Source organism: Cupressus sempervirens, chromosome 6 (assembly GCF_028749045.1).
Source record: "Cupressus sempervirens isolate cs-2001-9-10 chromosome 6, ASM2874904v1, whole genome shotgun sequence".
NCBI lineage: Eukaryota > Viridiplantae > Streptophyta > Pinopsida > Cupressales > Cupressaceae > Cupressus > Cupressus sempervirens.
The window spans coordinates 267668774-267690409 of NC_143123.1; the positions used below are offsets into that span (position 1 = coordinate 267668774).

Below are 21636 nucleotides of genomic sequence, written 5' to 3' on the forward strand. Positions count from 1 at the left end.
TAGGCAAGCAGCTTCCTACTTGAGCTGGTTCTTTTTCTACCACAGCTCGTGATGACTCTTTGATACATTAGCAAGTGCATCATGAGCATCTTGTAGACAATTCAACTGTGATCGCTTGCCAAGTTTGATTTTGGTGAACTTGTATTTCGAACGGTTAAAGTTTTTCAACCAATTTGTCTACTAGTTGTTCAACAACCTCCACAAACTTAGTCAAATCTTATCTTTCAAAAATTTAGACTTGGTTTTCTTAATAGGAAGATTATCTAGGGGCTGCACAACCTTCCTTCTCTTCATAGTAATTTTGCCCAACCATGGAGTCAAACTAAAACCCTTATTTGCTGATTCAGAAGCAGTAACAACAACAAATCTACCTGGCGAGAATAAAGCCCAGGATGCCTATTTATTCTTTTTCTCCACTTTCTCCAAAAGCTTCTAGAACATTATTTTATTTTATTTATTAAGTAACTTTATAAGATATTTTATAATTCAAGTCACTTTATTAAATTAATTAAATATAAAGTTTCTTTTTAATATTTATTTATTTGATAATTTTATAAATAATTAACTTAATACCACTTATTTATTTAATTAAAATAATTAATTAGTCATCCTCATAAAATATTCATTATTTTGGACAACTTAATTAATTAAATTAATTAAATCAAATTACCTTAAAAAAGGGGACATGACAGTCTGCCCACCCTGAAATTGCTTGTCCCCAAGCAATCTCAGCAACAAGTACCATTCTCCTCCACCTGGATCCCAAGTGAAAACTTGTGTAATGTCTCAATCATCACCAAATAGCTCCTGTGAAGAAATCATTAGCATCAACAGTACAAAAATCAGCAATTGAGAAATTGCACTCAACACCCAAACAACTGACATCATTGACAAAATCATCTGAAGACCAACTATAGATGCCGATAAAAGAAACCACTCTGCGGAACTCAAGCCAACTGAAACATCGACTCTATCAAAACTCAAGTCCCTATCTAACTGACACTCGCACCCAATTGCATTGTGGATATGACAACAACCATAGGGACCTGAGTCACTGCCACCAAATCCAATCTTTGATAAACTGTCCTGGGTGTGTCGATACTACAGGCTGTGAAACTTGCAACTGCCAATTCCATCTGCAAAAGATGGTGCCAATCCATCCCATAATGGATGGTAAGAAAGTGGAGCCGATCTACACCTACGTGAAATCAAATCTTCTATCTCTGGGTCAAAAGAAAAATGATGAGCATACCACACTATATAATGCCAGTAGGAACCCCCAAACTCCGCTACTGGCTCACCATTACTGAACTGAGAATCAGTAGATGGCTCCAATCTTTGACTCCGAGTGGCTGTAGGCTGGATAGGACCCTGTGCAATCCGCTCAACAAACGCCACCTCAAAATCCCTATGAGATAGCATCGTAGAAAGGATCACTATAATCTCCCCAACCAATCTGCAAATAGCACTAGTACCTCGGATCATAACACCTTCTGACACTTTATGCGAGTCCAGACGAACACCTGCACTATCAAGCAAATGCTCCATGAACGGTTCAGTGTAGTAAAAATTATATGAGGAAGCATCAACATACTCCCTCGCACACCACAACTGATCCCTCTATAAAGGTGGCACGACCAACTGTACCACATTGTCATCTGTGTGAGAAGAATCAATCTAGAGACTCGACTCCACTGGTATCCCAAACTCATCAGGACCAGGTACTCCCAAATCCTGAACATGTGTGTCAGCCCCAACAACATGTTCCTCAGTAACAACTGCAGGAGCATACTCACCACCAACCACCTCAATATACCAATAAACAGAGTCTGGGGTTGGTGTAGACCACAAATGCTCCAACTCCACGGTCACCTCCTCTAACTGAAACTGCAACTCCTGTAGATCTCGTTGTGTGACCTCCAAAGCCTCAGTAGTCGCTGTGAGCTCCTGGGTAAGCTCACTCACCTCCTCACGATCCAAGTGTGCCTCATAGGCTGTACTCCCCCACTCAACCAGGTGATCACAGTTGGCTACCAACTGTAAGTAATCCTATCTCAAAACCCTGATAGCTTTACGCAAGGCATGAACTTCTGCCAAAGAAAGGTAACCACCGCTGGACTCATCTGTCATAGAAGCACCCCAACCAATAATAGCCAACAACTGACGAGCGGTATCAAAATGCTCAAGAGCAGTAGTGATATCTCTCTCGCCAACTCTCAACTGGCTGGTCACATGGTGACTCTGCACCAAAGTAACGAGACTCGGACTCGGCTCGGACTCGGCAAGGGTAACTTGACTCGTGACCCGACTCGGACTTGGAAATGACTCGGCAAAGTGAAAAAACCTCAAAATTTTGAGATTTTTTAGGATTTAAAGAACATTTCATGCACCCATTATTGAATAAAGTGTAAAGACACAATAATATCATTAAATAGAAGATAATTTGATTGTAATGCACATACTTAAACTTAAAACTTAAAACTTAAAAGTCAAACATACATCGATTACATAAGTACAATACTACAAAGGTAAATTGCTAAATACTATATTACTAGTAATTAAAGTTTAAAGTTTAAACAATAGCTGAAGCCTGAAAGAAATATTATAAAAGTAAAACATAGAATCATATATAAAATTATAAGTCCATGCAACCCATCAAAATGTATATGTAATATGTAATATGTATTATGTATTATGAAATCCGACACATCAAGATTCAATGAATCAATAGTCATCATCAAATGTTCCAAATTCTGATCATATATTAAGTTAAACAAAAAGTTAAAACAAGACTACAAGTCTATAACTATGGCTCCTAGTCAAAATCCTCATCATCATCCTCATCCTCATTGTCATTCTCATCCTCATCGTCATTCTCATCCTCATCCTCATCCTCATCCCCAACCTTTGCCTCAACCTTAGGCTCAGTATAATCTACAAAATGCTTCTTAGTAAGGCGTCTAAAGTAGGTCCTGGATGTCTAAGTAGCCAAAGCATTGGCCTGTGAGTTGCCTCTAGGATCAACTATAGTCTTTGCCTCTGGCTTTGCCAATGCCTGTGAGGTGCCACTAGAAACAACTGGAGCTCTCTGGTCCTCGGCTGCCACATCCTCAGCCTCAGCCTAGCCCTCTCTATCTGCCTGGTCAAGCCACTGGAGGTCCTCATCATCAAAGACAGGATTAGTAGCCTCAGTGATCCACTCAAACTCTGGATCAATGTCCTCTAGAGTAATCGGAGAGGTGTCACTATCCAAAATCTCCCTGATCCTAATGCATAGGTTGTAATGCACAAAGACTAGCCTATTCATTTTTTGCACAGATAACTTGTTATGTCTCTTCGAGTGGATGTGCTCGAACATGCTCCAGTTGCGCTCACATCTAGAAGCGCTACTTAGCTAGCTCAAAATGCGGATGGTGATTTGCTGAAGGTTTTTGGTTGAAGGCCCAAACATTTGCTACCATCTATCTGAATTTTGAAAAAAGGAAAACAAAAAAATATTAGTCTCATTTCAAAATTTGAACTTTAAACTTTTAAAGTTTAAAACTTTAAAGCTAGAAATTTACAAACTAGATTGTATAAGGCTTAAGCTGCAATTTTTTACGAACTTCTTTCCAAATTTGACTTGAAAAAATGGCCCCTGATGCATTATTATAGGCCAAGAAATATATCTGTGGGATTAGGGGACATCTTTGATATCACTGTGTATAGGCCACTAAGAACCTCCTCATCTGCCTTGAAATCATCACGGAAACGGTATGCTGGATTGAGGTAATAGGCTATTGTGTGGATGGGCTTATGAAGTTGATTTTACCATCTCCTATCAATTATGCCACAAATAGGGCCATAGTTTTTCTCAACTCCTACATATTTGGCCTTAATAGCCTCTTTGACCCTATCCATGTCCTCATAAATATAGCCCATAAAGGGCTTCTCACCATCAACAACTCATAGGAGGGCTACAAGGGGCTCAATGATCTACAAAACAATTAAACAAAAAAACAATTTAGTGAATGATGAAACTTTGCAAAGTTGCAAAATGAAAATAAAACAAAAATATGTATGAGATAAATTAATTTATAAAATTTTAAGACTTAACCTTTTAAAATTTAAATTACCTCCACAATCTTCGAACATGGCTCGCAAAAACCTTCATCATCATAAATGCATTTTGTTGCATCTATCCCTGCAGGGCTGGTGGCAAAAGAGGAGAAACTCCATTTTGAACTAACAAACATGCAACTCAACTCTAACCTTGAAGTCGACAAGGATTTTAGTGTGATAAAATTAGAGACAAATCTTGTGATACCAGGACGAGCCAACTCCTTTCCCTTCGTGTATTGCCTCATAGTGTTGAGGACCAACACATGATTATAGATGAACTTACAAAAAAATTTGGCCTTGATAACACATGATTTCACCCATGCAAGCTTGCCAATATCCTCTAACATGAGGTCAATGCAATGGGCTGCACATGGAGTCCAAAAGATTTTTGGGTGTCTCTCCATCAAAAGTTTTTCTGCAGCAATTTTAAATTAGTTAGTAAAGAATGAATTTTTGTAATGTATTCAAAAACTTTTATTTTTCAAAATTTAATGAAAAACTAGAACAAATTTTTTAGAAGTAGAACTTAGAAAGTTAGAAGTTAAAATTTTACCTGCAGCAACATAATTAGTTGCTTTATCAGTCACCACTTGGACAACATTGTCTTTTGCCACCTCCCTTATGACCTCCTCAATAGTCTCACATAAGAATTTTGCATTTTCACATGTGAGGAAGCATCTATAGACCTCAACAACATAGTGGATCCTGAAAGTGAAAATTAAACAAAATAATTATCATTCAAGAATCAATAGTCAATAAAACAAAAATTTTGTTATTCAATAATACACTAAATTTTAGACTTAGAGGATGATGAATTACTTCCGCTAGAAACAAGAAAATTTAGGAGGGTCCTATTCCTCCTATCTGTCCATCCATCTATCATAATAGTACAGCCCTTTTGGCTCCAATTTTTTTTATGGTCCTCCAACTCAAGTTACATCTCTTCAACCATATTTAGTAATAGGGGGCCACTCAACTCATCTTCAGTGGGGGCTTTGAATCCCACACCACAGATGGAAACTGCATCAATCATCCCCTGCCAATAAGGAGTCCTGTAACATTTATAAAAACATTTTAATTAGCATATTTCAAATTTTCAACATCGAGTTAAAACTTAAAAGTATAAAATTGAATTTAAATTTTAAAACTTAAAATGTAAAACAATCAAATATAAATGAAGTGTAACATTTATAAAAATATTTTAATTAGCATATTTCCAATTTCCAACATCAAGTTAAAACTTAAAAGTATAAAATTGAATTTAAATTTTAAAACTCAAAATGTAAAACAATCAAATATAAATGAAGTTGAAGTACCTGGCTGCTATAAATGGAATGTTGTAGAAAAACCAAAACTTGCAAATTGCTCTTATTCCAGCTTCATGTACCTCCCTATTCCAACCCAAGCTCTCAAGTGAGGGTTGTGCACCAGGAGTGGTACGGGGTACAAAAAAATTGTCCAACCTAGATTTTGATTTTTTGACTCTAAGATGAAAGGTAAAGCCACTAGGCCCAGTACTACTAGAAGGGGCAGCAGCTGTAGCAAGAGCACCACCAGTAGTGCAAGACATAGATGTAGAAGAGGTACGACTAGCAGAAGCACTAGGACGATAGGGGGGAAGGGAAGAACCTTCTCCAACACAACCTACTGACTCGGAAACATTTCTAGATGAGCGTTGAAGGGAACTAGAACCAATCTAAGCTAACTCTTCTAATTGTTTTTTTTTTTAAATTCCTTTTCTTGTTCATATTTTTCCAAGGCTACATAATAAAAACGTTGAACCTCAACAGTTGCAAGTCTACAAGGCTTAGTATCATGACCACGTATGCTAGCAATATGGTTTTTCAATCTATTTATCCCCCCACTATTAATGGTTTTGCAAAATAGGCATTTTGTTTAAGTTCTAGTTCTACCCAGAAAATCTATGGTGAACTTCCAACACTCATATTTTTTATTGCCTTTAGAGAGCTTGGGTATTTTACCTCCAGGAGCCATTATGAGTAAGGAAAAATGTAAAGGTTGCTGCAATAAGACATTTTAGACTAAATATTACCATTTAAGCATTGTATTTTATGAAGATCTAAAGTGAAAAAAAATCATAAAAAAACAAAAAAAAAATCATACAAAAAACCCATAAACATAGAGAAAAAAATTCATCAAAATCTAGAAAATCAACTCTTACCTCTTTCAAATGCTTTGTGAAAGTTTTGAAAAGAGCTCCTATAAACTCCTTGATGATCTAAATGCAAACTCCAATGTCACAAATGCAAGCTTTTCTCCTCTTCCTCTCAGCTAGTTGCAAAACAAAGAAACTCTATTCCTCTTCTACGTCTCTCTCTCTTTCTTCTTCTCACAAATGAGTGTTATGGGAGCCCCTTTAGGGTTATAAGAGTGAGGAAGAACCAAAAAAAAAAAAACTTTGCAAAAAATTATATTTTTAATAGCCGAATTTGTGCCTGCTGCAGCCCGAGTCAAGGCATGCAGAGTCAGGCGAGTCACCTCGTGACTCGCGAGTCATGCCAGATGACTCACCGCTCGCAGGTCACGAGTCATTATGACTCAGTGGGGTCACTATGGCTCGCTGACTCACGTGAATCGCGTGATTCGCTGTGAGTCACGTTACTCTGCTCTGCACTGCGGGCCTCCTATGAACCGTCTCGAATACGCTATCCACACTATGAGAGAAAGCTGAACCAAACGAACTCCCCTCAAGATAACCAACGCTCAGTGTACTTACATCTGAGTACACCTCCACACTTTGAACGCAAGCATCACACTCATCCTCATCTAACTCCAAAGAAGCTGCTGCTAAAACTATTTCATCATCGCAATCTCCAACTCCCTCGTCCTCTGCAACTAATTGAGAGTCCAGATCCTGACAAATATCATCAAGGGTCACTGACAAAGTAACTCCCTCAACTGACAAGGTAGCCCTGGCTGAAACAAACTCTTGCCACTTAGACTCTACCTCATCCTCATTCATCTTTAGCTGGTTCCTCAAACTGTGTAACCATGCGGAGTATCTCTAGCTTCATCCTTGAAGTCCTCCTAAAGTATTGTGTGCCCAACATCTTCCTCCAAGCTGGTCTGATTTTTGTCCTCCCTAGATTCGGCTATATGCTGGTCACCAACTGCTACAAACTCCTTGTAGAGGTTTCTAAATACCTCACTTGTAGAGACCTCTTGTTCCTCTTTCTCTTTGTTCTGTGACATAGTCCTCTTAAACATGGAAACCATCAATTCATTCATTCTTTTCTGACTTTCATCCAACTTTTTCAAATTTTGTTTAAGCTTCTTCATACCCTTGTCCCACTGCTTTTGGGTACTTGAAGTAAACATGATTAACTAACTAATTCAATGTCCAATCTACTCAATAGGATGTCAGGTCAATAGCTCTGATACCACTGTAATGACCCTGCTCAAATCTGATTGAAAACTTCTGATTGAAGGATCAAGAAATTTTGTCAAACACTTTGCATACAAGGGTCATATGACTGATATAACTTTCAGTTTGTTTTAGATTACGGTTAAAGCAGGTTTTGAAGGGACCCCGAAACCCTTTAACAAAAAGCAGAAAGATAAAGCATTACAGCCCAATAGGAAAAATAAACCTGCAACAAACTGCAGAACAGTTTCAAAATCAGGTTTTACAGGGACCTGAAACCACTAGAAAAGTCTAAAAACAAACTAAACCAGGTTTTACAGGGACCTGGAATCACTAACAGTCTAAATGAGAAAAACCAAAAACCGGGACCAGAGAGCCCAACCAGAAACCAGCACCAAACTATAACTTTCAGTTTGTTAAAATGACTCTTTTCTTCAATTTGCATCAATAAGAATACTTGCAAGAAGACTCCAGATTCTCTAAACAATGACCTAACATGAATGTGCAACTAATTTTGGCAATATTCAATGCATATATATGATCTAAGCATGAGAAATGAACACCTTTAGCCAACTAGCATTTTTACAAATAGTTGGTATGCAAACTAACTAGCTGATAATAAGTGATATTAAATGGCTCAAATGACACCAGCAACTATTATCTCCTTAACTGCAATGAAATTTCTAATACAATGCTCATGAAATATGGCCAAGACTCTTGGCATTTGCACGGATTACAAAATATGATAATGTTGGTATAATGCACACCTACAGCTGAAACTTATAACACCGGGATGGGTGACCTCCCGGGAAGTCCCGGTGCTTCACCCCTGTGAGCATCACCTAGATCCAATGAGTGCTAAGTGTTCCATTTATTCTCATGAGAGATGGATTCATGTTGAATCACTACTCATGAAACATGGGTCATCGAGTTTGACTCAAAATCACACAGTTAAATCCTGATATTCACATCACAATTTGACTAGCTGTGGAAATCATCTCCTACTTATCAATTGATGAGCTTAAGGGGCTTTCTAATGAATGGTTCATAAGGCACAACACTTGGTGAAGGTTTTGCAAATGGGGTTGCAAGCTTTGGGTTTAACTGTGGAGGAAACTCTGTAGTTAAGCGCGCTCAGGCTGGAGTAGTACTGGGATGGGTGACCTCCCGGGAAGTCCCGGTGCTTCACCCCTGTGAGCATCACCTAGATCCAATGAGTGCTAAGTGTTCCATTTATTCTCATGAGAGATGGATTCATGTTGAATCACTACTCATGAAACATGGGTCATCGAGTTTGACTCAAAATCACACAGTTAAATCCTGATATTCACATCACAATTTGACTAGCTGTGGAAATCATCTCCTACTTATCACCTAAAATGCAATTCTAACATGAATGATAAACAAAGGAACCTAGAGAAATGATGATGCCTTAGAAAAGAGTTGATAAAAGAATCAAGTTTCAAGAAAAATTAACTTCTCTTAGGCCCAATCAATGCTTTCACATAACTGCCCTTGTTCTTGCCTGGCAATACTTTAAAAAAAAATGCAGCCTCTAAGCTCCTCGAATTTGTCTTTGAAAGGATTGTCTCGACGATTGAAATTGAATGCAACAATACCCAAAACCATCGGATACCTCTAAGTGAAGATATGAACAAAAATATGTTTCTAATGATGCCCCAGCAGCAGTATGTCAGACTTATAAATAAATTGTAGATGCTGCAAATCACCTCCTCAATGCAAATTCGTTGAAGACTATGAACTCCAAAAAGTCTCCAAAGAAAACACCAATCAATATCATACAAAACTTGGCCAAAGGCCCCAAAGTTTTAACTAATGAAGCACAAATGAAAGTCTGAAGTAACTTTCTCCCTAGCTGCAATAATTCAAGTGATATTTCACACCCTCAAAATTGCCTACCAATTGAGAGTGTTCGCTCTCAATGACCAATTGTGACTACTACAGAAACCCTAGGCTCCACAACCATCAAACATCAACATCAATAACAACAAATCTGCCTGGTGAGAATAAAGCCCAAGATGCCTATTTATTCTTTTTCTCCACTTTCTCCGAAAACTTCTAGAACATTATTTTATTTTATTTATTAAGTGACTTTATAAGATATTTTATAATTCAAGTCACTTTATTAAATTGATTAAATATAGAGTTACCTTTTAATATTTATTTATTTGATAACTTTATAAATAATTAACTTAATACCACTTATTTATTTAATTAAAATAATTAATTAGTCATCCTCATAAAATATTTATTATTTTGGACAACTTAATTAATTTAATTAATTAAATCAAATTACCTCCAAAAAGGGGACATGACATCTACACACTCTGCATTTTGAGGAATTTTAAAGATTTGTTTAATAACCTCTGGATCAAGGCTAATGATTACCTTTCCATCTGCATTCTTTATTGTCTTGATTTTTGGATTGAAATTTCGTGCACAGCCTAAAATGAATTCTGATTCCAAGGCAGCCATAGGAAAAGCAGATACCAAATGAATATTACTCTTCTTGATGTGCCTCATTTCATGTGTTGAAGGAGATTCAACCCTTTGTAAGAAATCAACAATGTCAACGTGCCCAATCTCTATATCAGAAATATTATCAAGAGGTGATAAAACCTGAGAAATCTGAGATGCAGTTGCACGAGCCAACTATTTGTCGAATTGGTACCTCATGTTTTCTTTAGACTTTGTGAATGAGGGCATTTCTTGTGCTGCCACGTGAAAATCCCAAAATGCGAACACATCATCAAAGGGTATTGGTTCCATAAAAACATTGATCAGCAATAAAGGTTTGGAGTGTAGATTAAATACTTCAAAGATCTAGTGTAATGATCTTGAAAGGAGATGGCATGTCTATGCAAGGTTAAAATACAACTTGGGAAGATGGAAACATGTGTAAAGGATGAGTCATTATGTAAAGGTTTGAGGAGTGAATGTTGGACACATGGGAATGCGTGCAAATGATGATTTTTGACTTTAAAAGAGTGACCTTTAGTCAAAAATGGGTTCTCAAGATGTCATTACACATAAAGTGAATTAAATGTAAATTTGTCATGCAATTGGGTTTAGAGGATGGAAATGCGTGTAAGTGAGAATGAAGAATGAGATTGCATGTAAGTGTGGATGAGGGGTGAGATGCAAAGTGTTGTGACATGGAGTGGAATTATAGGTAATTTCTCTTCAAATGTAATTGCATATGGAAAGAATGGATGCAATGTGCCTTGGCATGTAATGAAATATATGGAATGAAATGATGCACTTGCATGAAGAGGTGTAAGGTGGAGTGAAGTGAAACGTTCTCAAGTTCTTGGGAAAGAACTTGTAATTTCTCCCAAATGAAGAAAAACGTGAAAGTAAGCAAATAAACAATGAAAACAAGCACAAAAGAAACATGTATCTTTGGGTTTAGACTCAAACATTGCCAAGAAGCAAGTGCAGATTCGAATTTGGAGTTTGGTAAAAATCCAAAAGTATGAAAACAAAAGTTTTTTTCATATTTAAAGAAAAAATGCACTTTTCATGGCACAAGTATGGACAATTGTGCAACATCAAGCTAAATATGCAATAAAATAGCAAGATAGGCACAAATTAATGAACAAGATTGAAAATGTACACTTACTTGAAGATCAATGAGCCAAAATAGCAAGATTTGTAGATTTTGAAGACCAATTCTCCTCCAAATGCGGATTATCAAACAATAATATTGACTTCTTCCATCTTGCAAATGATGATCATTAATGTGCAATGGATGGTCAAAATTGGCATGAGGATGTCAAAAATCTGGACAAAGATCACCAATGCACAAAATGTTTCTGTCAAAATGCCCAAGTAGAATCCGTTTTTGACAAAAACATGGTCTCAAAGGGTCATTACAGACTAGATGGTAAAAATGTGACCTCCAATGATAAGATCATGCACTCAAATGAAAAAATGACCTATATTAGAGCCAAAATGTGATCTACAAACAACAAATCTGGGTGTTTTTGGGCAAAACGTGGCTCCAATAGAACATGAAATGAATCATTTTTTGCATGGAATTGGACATTTCGGGCATGATAATGAATGGAAATGCAAAAATGACTCTAGATAGAGAGACTCTTAGCCATATCATGGACAAATTTGGGCAAAATCATCAAAAACGTGTTCTTCAAGGGCACAAGCATGAACGTTTTACTCATAGAGGCAAAAACATGGACTTCAAATGCAAATGCAAATGATGATAAACTCAAACACACTCTATAGAGGATGTCTCTTGCTTTTTTCATGCCAAACACACTCTTGGAAGGTGTTTGGATGTTTAAAAAATATGTACTTGGAAGTGCTATTACACATTTTTGAAAATGTAATATGACTTGACCATGTAAATCAATCTTGGAAGGTGTTGGCACATTTTAAAAATATGCTATATGTCCTCAAAATCCAAAACACACTCTTGGAGGAACATCGCATATTTTTAAAAACTTGAATATGCATAAGTCTTTTAGTACAAACGCACTCTTTGGGGTGATTGCACATTTTAAAACTTGAATATGCATAAGCTCACTCTAAGAGGTCCATTGCATATTTTAAGTCAAAACCATTTGCATGCCTTCAGTTCAAAACACATTCTCTAGGAGCCTTTGCATATTTTACATGCAAATGGGTTAAAAGACATGTTTGCACAACTTAAATGACCAATTAAGCACATGATTAATTGATTTTTAAAGAAATATCACTTAATTGGGCCATAAATAATATTTACACTATATAGTTTAATATATAAAGCATATATCATTCATAAAGTAATATTTACTAGGACATTTTGAATTAAAACTAGAAAAAAAAAAATCAAACTATACAAGTTAATATAGTCACTTAAGTGAAAAATTAAAAGCAACTCAACATGAAAATATAACATAAAGTGCACTATAGTCACTTAAGTCTTAAGTGATAAAGTAATTTAAAAACATAACATAAAGTGAGAAAAATGAAACGAAGTTGAAAAAGTTTTGTACGATTACCTACATTTTGTGGTGACAAAATGCATGACAACAAGGGTGAGCATGATGAAGAGATTGAAGAAACAAATTCAAAATCAATAGATAATTGGCCACCCAGTCCACCAGCTATAGATTGCCCCTCCACTCTTTTGGCAAAGTGGGCTAGGGGTAGGTATGATCCTAAATCTCCTCTCAAATAGTTTGCATCAAGGATAATTGCATGAAAAACTACATATGGCGGTACAAGGAACTAGAAATGTAACATTTGTAAGACAAAATGGTTTGAGAGCATTACTACAGTGAATGCACATTTCCTCTTTTGGCAAGAAAAGGTGTGGGTCCATGCAAGTTCTTGATGGAAATGAAAAATTTGCATTATAGAATTGAGCTCACCAAGCTTTGGAGTGTTCTAGATGACTTGGGATTTGAGGTACCTACCACCTTGACTGGTAGACAATAGGTTTAGAGTCTTCAGTAGGTTTATGAGCAAGGGCAACAATATTTTTCTACTCCTTGTCATAGGGGTAAACCACAATAGGGACTTACATCATTTGAAGGGGCAACCTCAAGTCCTTCTACATCTAGTGCTATGCTTGAAGCACAGGCCAACAAGGGGAAAAGAAAGGTGTCATCTAAAAGTAACCCCATTGTTGATTTATTTAATGCTTGCCTGAGAGAGGAGATAGAAGCAACCATTCATAGATTTCTTTTTTCCAATGGCATACCTCTTCATGTGACACAATCTCCTTATTATAAGAAGATAATGCAACTAGTGGCAAGGGGAGGAGGACTGTCATTTGTGCCACTAGGTGAGCACAAATTGTTGACTATAGTCTTGGATAAAGAGTATGCTAAGATGGGTTTAGAGAAGGAGAACTTGAGGCCTATTTGAGAGGAGTATGATCGCAGCATTATCATGGATGGCTGGGCAAACATTAGGAACCATCTGCTCATCAGTATCATCATTACATGCACAAAGGAGTCGTTTTTCCTTAGGGCCATTGATTTTTTAGGGCATCAAAAAAATGCTGATTTTTAGTTTAATATACTTAGGATGTTATTGAGGAGGTTGGGCCACAAAATGTGGTTCAAGTAGTGACAGATGAAGCACCTATATGTAGAGCAACAAGGAGACTTGTTGAGACAACTTACACACATGATGGACTCCATATTGTGTGCACGCCATGAACAATGCACTAAAGGACACGGGGAAGATTCCATGGATTAAGGAAGTAGTTAGCAATGCTAGAGACGTGTAGATGTTTATCTGCAATCACCACATAATCACATGCCCTTTTCAGGAGCTTCGTAAGGAAGGAGTTCCTAATACTAGTTGAGACCCATTATGCATCCTACTTCATTGTTTGGAGAGTGATTGAGTTACAAAAGCAATTACAACTCATGGTTATGACAGATGAGTGGAATAGGTGGGATGATGAGTGGAATAGGTGGGATGGGTCCAAGACAGAACAGGGGATGAGGGTGAAGGAGATAGTAAAGAGTGATGTATTTTAAAGTTATGCATAATATAGTCTCTTTCATCACTCCAGTTTTCTAGGTCGTCAAATATGGGGATGGGGATGTCTCTACTCTTGGAGAGGTGTATGAGTGCACTGATGCTCTGCTTGGCCAAACAAGGGCCATTGTGTGAGACATGGACCCAAGTTTAGTATTTTACAGTGAGCACATTCGGCATATTATTCAACGTAGATGGGACAGCTTCAACACTCCCTTACACATGGTTGTTTATGCATTGAACCCGGAGTGTACATGCCTAGGCTTGGGAGAGTTACACCATTGAATGATGATAAGGTAATCTATTATCAATTTATTATACTTTCACTTAAAAATTAGAATTTAGTACACTTGCACATATGAATATTTAATTTTTTAATTTACTGATTTTAAAATTTGAATTTTAGGTGAAGGTGGGTTCTTCAAGTGCATTGATAGGATGTATGACATTGAGATAGCAAGGAAGGTACACACTAAGTGGACTGAATTTTCTAAAGAAAAGGCCGACACAAAAACAATGGCACAAGAGGATCCTATTTTGTGGTGGAATTGCCATGGACCTAAATCAACAACTACCACACTAGCCATATGTCTCATGTCTCCGGTTTCTTGTTCTTTAACTTTAGAACCTTTAATTTTCACTTTCAATTTCACTTTTACTTTTAGTCATGAATTTCAATTTCAATTTTCTGATTCTCATACTAGTCATTTGATTGCTATCTTAGGTATCTAGTTCTTTAGTTTTTGAGAGGAACTAGTCTACTTATAGCTTGATCCACTTTCTTAAGAGGAACGGACTTACCTCTGAGAAAAGAGAGAAGATAGTGGTTGTACATTGTGCCTTGTGTATCAAAGATCGCAAGACACATGTTACAAGGAGAGCCTTGCAACACGATGGGAAGTAGAGCCAGAGCAGCCCTTCTTGGTTGATGAGGATACAAATACTTCTAATGCAAGGTTGGTTGGTATTCTTCTCGCAGCTCTTACTCTTGAAGAGGCCGAGAGTTCAGACGATGAGTTTATTGAGCATGAGCCTTAGGTTGACATGGATGATTAGAGGCCTCTAGGCAGCCTCTACTGCTTTTTGGCGGCCCGTGGGCCTTCAGTACTTGACATTTTGTCTTTTGATTTTGTAGTCTGCTCTTGAGACTTGGATATTTGAAGTTTGAAACATTGAACATTGTGATGATGATCATACCATGGTTGATGCTACTTGATGTAATTAAGTTTATGTCACTGAATGAATGATGAGATAATGATATTCATACTTTTGCTAAATTGATAATAGATATCTATGACTTCTGAATTTGCTTAATTATTTAATTTATTTGATAGAAGTTAGATCTCTTTTATTGTTCATGAATCATTGTTCAATTTTCAATGCAATGTAAAATTAAACCAGCAATACTGGTCTTGATGAGCTTATACTTCATATTTATGTCTTATACTGGTATACGTCTTTTCATAATTAGCATTTTAAGTATCATATGTATAGTATATAGTATATAGCCCCCGTTCTATCCCTCGCCATGATCCCCAAATTGAGGCCCCTTTGTCCCCCCATCAAGGAAACTTTTCCTCCAGTCCCCCTGTCCCCCAGGTTGGTCTAACTATGTGAAAAGATAACTAAGAATTATATAAATAAACCTACGTTCGACTTGCTTACATTGAAGAAAGTCGAGCTCATCAATGCTAAAAATGATTGAGCACTTTGATGCATGATTGATTCAAGCAAGTACCAGATGGTTGGGAGGATTTGCACCAATAGACGATGTTTTGCTTTTAGTAGCTACTTGATCACCATTTCACAAAAGCCTAAAATGTGACAATGAAAACTGTCATTTCTACTTTCAACTCAAATATATTTGCATTGCAATTTGACCAAAGCCCTTTACACCTTCTAGTTTTCTTTTGCTGCAAATCGATGGTGTGCTACATGAAAAATAAATCCAAATCTGGAAAATGCTCTTTGAGAACTGTAAAAATGCTTTTTTTAAATATATTTTAATAATAAAACATATTTGACCTTTAACATATGAATGCCCCAAGAAAATTTTGATGAAATATATAAAAGATTGAAGTTTGCCCAAATTCAAATTTCATGCTTGAAATTCGGCAAATGTGGCAACTTAGCTCAAAACCCTTTGGTTACTTTAATTCAAAGCTCACAAAATATTGATCTGCATCCATAGGGCTTTAACATGCATTTGCTCCCGCATCATCTTTTGGATGCATCCACTTAACCTAACGCACTTGGTAACATAGTCGTTAGCAGACATCACCTAAACAACTTAAATTGGAAGCCCTCAACTTATTTCCTATGCAAGTTCTTTGAATTGTCATTTGAATGGAGAGAAGTCATTCGATGTATCATTCCTCTTTGATGTAGTGATGCCTTCCCACCCAACAAAACAAGTTGGAATGCAAGTTCTTATGCAAATGCTTCTGAAGCTATGCATACTACTAGTTCAATTTCTTTTGTATCCAACATAAGAAGTATTTTCTTTGATGAACAAACCTTCTTTAATGATTTCAAGCAAAGCTTGCAATGTAGGCTGGAATTTCAACTCTCCTCTATGATTTCTTGATGTAGGGGTAAAGATATTGTAGTTAGTAAACAATGCCTATTTTTATGTTTGATAATTTTTGTTATCTAACAATGTATCAATTGTTCGTATTAAGTTTGTTATCACTCTCATATAGTTGCAAGTGTAGTTGACAGTTCTGTTCCTCTTGGCAACTATTAGGTTCTTTAGATTTGTTGCTTACGTTCAAGGAAGAAAATGGTATAGTGGGATGAACTACAATTCCTGGTTGACCATCTCTAGTCTTCCTCATAAATTTAATGAGCAAATAAAGATGTTATTGTCTCATTAATTTGTATGACATTATCATCTTTATTATTACATGTGTTCTTTATTTATCAGATATGGTAAATATTTGGTGTTATTTCCTTAAAAAAAATCTGGTCAGAGTTGAGTCATTCATGCCCTTAGATCCCAATAAATAAGAAGAGGCCACAAGGTGGTCAAGATGAAGTAATTAGGTGATCTTTAAGGATTGTGTAATATTCCCAACGACTCAGTTGGGTTTTTCCCGAGGGAAAGTACTTTGTGCCTTACTATTTATTTTGCTTGAATCCTTATTCAAGAAAAATGCAAGAGACTTTGGGTTCCTATTTTTGTTTCAGAAAATATAAGAAGTAAATTGCTGCCCCTGGTGTTGTTCTTACGTCAATTCCAAAGTCACCGGTATTATCGTAGCAATAAGGCACTTTTTGTTAAGTTGGAAATTTAGAGTTGTATGCAAATCATTCCTTATAAAAGAGGAATTGATCAAGAGCGCCATCCTTTTTGTAATTTCAATTAAGTTCCTATTGAAGCCACCTACGGTAAGAAGGGAGCCTCCCCTCTTGCTGAGAGTAGAATTAAATCTCATAAAATGTTGCCTAAAGTCACAATTTGTAAGTAGTAGTTAGTGACATACAAAATTTTTAGCCAACAATTACTACTCATGAAAGATGGGTTAATAAGTTTGACTCAAAAACTACATAGTTAAGAAAGTCCTAATAGCAATATCACACAATCCATCTAGTGGATATCAATTTCCATGCACAAATCAACCCAAATTTCTTCAAAGCAATGGACATAAATGTAAGATTTTCTGATTTACCATTCATTCCCTGCTAGTAAAAGCAAGTAGGTGTCACGAAGTTCTTCAAAGTGATCCTTTGCAGTTCAAACTCCATGTTCTTGGCCTTTCTCACTATCTAGTGAAGAGCTGCCAATCCTTAAAGGATTCTTTGATAAAATATCAAGGCTTGGTCTATGCAAGGAAAACTGGTATGATTGTACCACCATCAATTGGCTTGCTAACTCCATGAGAATCTTGTTGGTAGGATACCATGGAAGAGTAAATGGTTCATCTCTTAAATAACCAATCCTCATGTAAGTGAAGTTGGGAAGTTGGAGGAAAAGACAACCATATTCATTCACTTTCGCCCATGCTTCATCGGACACATGCTTCTTGGTAGTTCCTTGTTGACTAAAGCACATTCACGACTCAAAGACATTGGATTCTTTAAGTCCAATGATGTGACTAAGCAGATTGATGAAATCATTGTTTCCTTCTTTAAAGTCCAAACAACGCACTCCCTTTGGCCATTTTACAAGATTTGGCCTCTTGTTTATCAACTAGTTGGCATTCATATACCTACTGCATTACATGATAACATTTATCCATCTTTCCAATGTCTTTTGTTTAATGATGTCAATCAACAATGGAGCAAGTGGAACTCAGAAGATTTGGTCAAGAGTTTTTGGGTCCAAATTGGTGATGGTCTTTCCATCTTGATCTCTAATTGTTTTTTATGGAACATCCAAATTCTTGGTGCAAGCAATTATGAAATCAAGTTCATGAGCATCAAAAGGGAAAGTGAAAACCAGATAATTGCCACTTTGATTGATATATATTATATCACTTGTGCATGCATCATCTTCTCTCTTCAAGAAATCTCGTATATCCAAGTGTGAGATTTCGGTGTCCTTGATGTTTTCACAATAAGAAGTGACTTATGAAAGTGGCATTGAGTTGTGATACTGGTCATGCTGGTACTTCATTTTTTGTCTCTCTTTACCTTTACTTGGATTGATGTCCTCTTTCATGACAAGTGTATACACACAAGCAACTGTGACATGTAAGCTCCACTATATAAGTGCATCCTCAAGAGAGGGGCCCATGGTGTATTTTTGGGCATTCAAGGATTGAAAATGTGAATTCTGCATGGAAGGTATAGCTGGGAGATATTGGGTCAGAGAACATGCATTTTTATGGTGGAATACCCAAAAACAGGTTTTTGGAATATGCAAGCATGTGGACAGCAACAATGTTGTACGAAAAATGTATGAAAATGAATAAAAGAATGTTTAGTTATAATGACACTTTATATTTTCATCATAAATAAATATGCAAGAAAATGCTAACAAACAACATCATAATTTTTTAAGTCATGTGGCAGTGGTATGTAAAATGTGAATAGAGAGTATGCAAGCATGAAAAAGGGTTTTTTTGAATGCGAAGGCATGGGGTAAATGAGCTCACTTTATAAGAGTGTTTTCCAAGAACGTTTTTTTAATCCAGACTGCATGTACAAGCAAGATGAAGTACTTCCAAATGAAACTTAGAGAATTTAGATGGAAAATAGGAGCACATCATATACATCATGTAAATCTGAAAGTTAAAATGAAAAAACTTGCATAAACAAGAGAAAAAATGCATACAACAAAGCTCTTTGAAAATGATAAATAATCATACCTTTTTCCTCAAAAAGAGAGGGAAGAAGTCTTTTAATCTCTTGTGCAAAAAACCAAAAATGAATCCAACGAGATTTTTTTGATTTACAATGATTGATAGTTCAGTTGACTTTGAATCTTGACTCAATCTTTGCAAAATTGGAGTCAAAATTTATGGCTTGCCGAGTGTAGCAAGTTGGAGATTAAAAAATGCATCATTTTAGCAACCATTTCGAGTCTCGACCAAGCAGTATGCAATCCATTTTTAAAATGGCATCCACACCATTATACACATTTTGAAAAGGATTGTATACAAGCTGGAAATAATAAACAATGCTTTAGATCTTACCTTGAGCCAAAGAGTTGAAGATTTGATTAAAAAAATGCTCAAACACAAGGGTTTTTGGGCAAAAATGTGCCCGAAATGGGCTGTATTATGAACAAAACCCTCTGAAATCTACACTTTTGAATAGATAAGAATGATTCTTGGGTAATTTCATCCAAAAATGACCCTATGGAGAGTCAAATCCATCACGTATTGACCAAGATATGAGTGATTCTTTGCTACAAGCCCAATTTTTCTCAAAAACACCCAAATAAAGTGGGATTTTGCAAGTTAAAAACATGTGACTTTTCTCTGAAAATCACCACTTATGCTTGGATAAACAAAATACCTTGTAAAATATAAAGACACACCTTTTAGTGCTCAAAAATATATACTTACTTGGCCAAAGTTGCCACCCTATAGAAAACACATGCTAATGGAGTAAAGATGTGTTTTTAGAAATGGAACGCATGTATTTTTGAAGCAAAAATTGCCACCTTTCTGCTCAACAGTTCTAAACTAGTATGGACACACTTTTTAGTCTCCAAGACATGCGCATTTGGGTTGAAAATCACCACACATATGCATATTTGCTCTAAAATGTGTAATAGGTGAGTAATGACGTGCTGTTAGGGGTGAAAAGCATGTGTTTGGAGACCAAAAAGCACACAATATGCATTAACATACCAAAAAATGTCTATTGAAGTAATGATGAGTTCTTAGAAGAAATAAAAAATACTTTTTAAAATGCATGTGCTTTTGGGTTCAAATTCCTAACCTATATGCATTTTCATCCTAACTAAAGTTAATAGTGCAATAACATGTGCTTTTGGGTTCAAATTCCCCACTTAAAAGCACTTAAGTGATAAAATAACATGATATTGCCTATAAAAAGTTCACCTATGTGCATTTAAGACTTATATTTATTGGCAATGAGTTTTTAATAGGTGGTTTGCATGTTGATAACGAATTGCCTTAATGACACTTTAGTAATATGTTAAAACAAAGAGGGTATACTTACAAATTCATGAGAAATTTGCATGGAGTGGCCCCAATTTTGTGATGTCAAAATTGAGGACAACAATTATTGGGTTCTTTGTGTAGTATGTTGAGGTGTTATTGCTAAGAGGATTGTATTGCAACTATGTATGCAATCTATGAGAGATTGTTATGCTCACTTTGTAAGACTCTTCCATTTTGTAATTGCTAGAGTGAAGATATCAATAACTGTTATTCATCTTGATATCTATAGGAAAGGTATTCAATCTGTAATGTTCCCGTCATAAAATAAATAAATAATCAAAGCATTATTTATGGGCTGATTGATTTAGAATATCTCGAACCCGTTTTTATTTAATTGTTTCTGTAGGTGTTGCCATCGACTATCTTTGTAAACCATTGGGAGTTCCTCTGAAGTGTATTTAAGCATGACACGTAGGTAGTAGTTGGTATGCGATTTGGCTTATTTTATTGCATGCAAATTCTTGTTGGACTTCTGTGTTATTTGCCATTTCAGAAGTGAGAGATCTTCCCTACTTGGCTCTTACGGTTTCAATGGGATTCAACCCTCACCATATTCTGTACCCTAGACTACTTTGCTTCGGAGCTGGCACATCTAGAACACCATTCTTATTTGCACAAATATATATATATATATCTTGATTTAATTGCACATATTTGTGTTGGCTAATATCTTTTATAAGCAAGTGTCTTCTTATATTATTGATTTAACTTGCACTGCATTCGACTTCGTGGAAGTCACACCATCCATCATTCCTTGGCGCAAGTCTATCTCTGACCGTACACCATTGTACAACATACACTACATCATACGGTCTCACTCAATCATCGTACAAGGCACTATTTTCCACCATACGCTCAAGGATAGGTCTGTACAACATCTTACTGTTTGTATGCAGCTGCTCAATTGATCTCCATAGGAAGTTACCAGGGATTTCTTTACTAAAGCAGTGCATCACAGTCACCTAGCACATTCAATTATTTTGTTCCACCATC

The 21636-nt window shown here is 36.3% G+C and overlaps 1 protein-coding gene across 3 annotated transcripts in view; it reads right to left on the reverse strand.

The window, feature by feature from the left end:
* LOC149552265 (Cyclophilin-like peptidyl-prolyl cis-trans isomerase family protein) overlaps window positions 1–21636 on the reverse strand; it is a 310257-nt gene that overhangs the window by 18134 nt on the left and 270487 nt on the right. Inside the window, exons 11-12 of one of the 3 annotated variants that reach the window (XR_016352888.1) lie at window positions 4921–5153; window positions 4687–4806 (exon numbers count right to left, since the gene is read on the reverse strand). The exons of the other annotated variants lie outside the window; for them this stretch is intronic. The gene's annotated coding sequence lies outside the window, so the exon portion shown is untranslated. Of the gene's footprint in view, window positions 1–4686; window positions 4807–4920; window positions 5154–21636 lie in introns of those variants that run through there. 3 annotated transcript variants of the gene reach the window in all.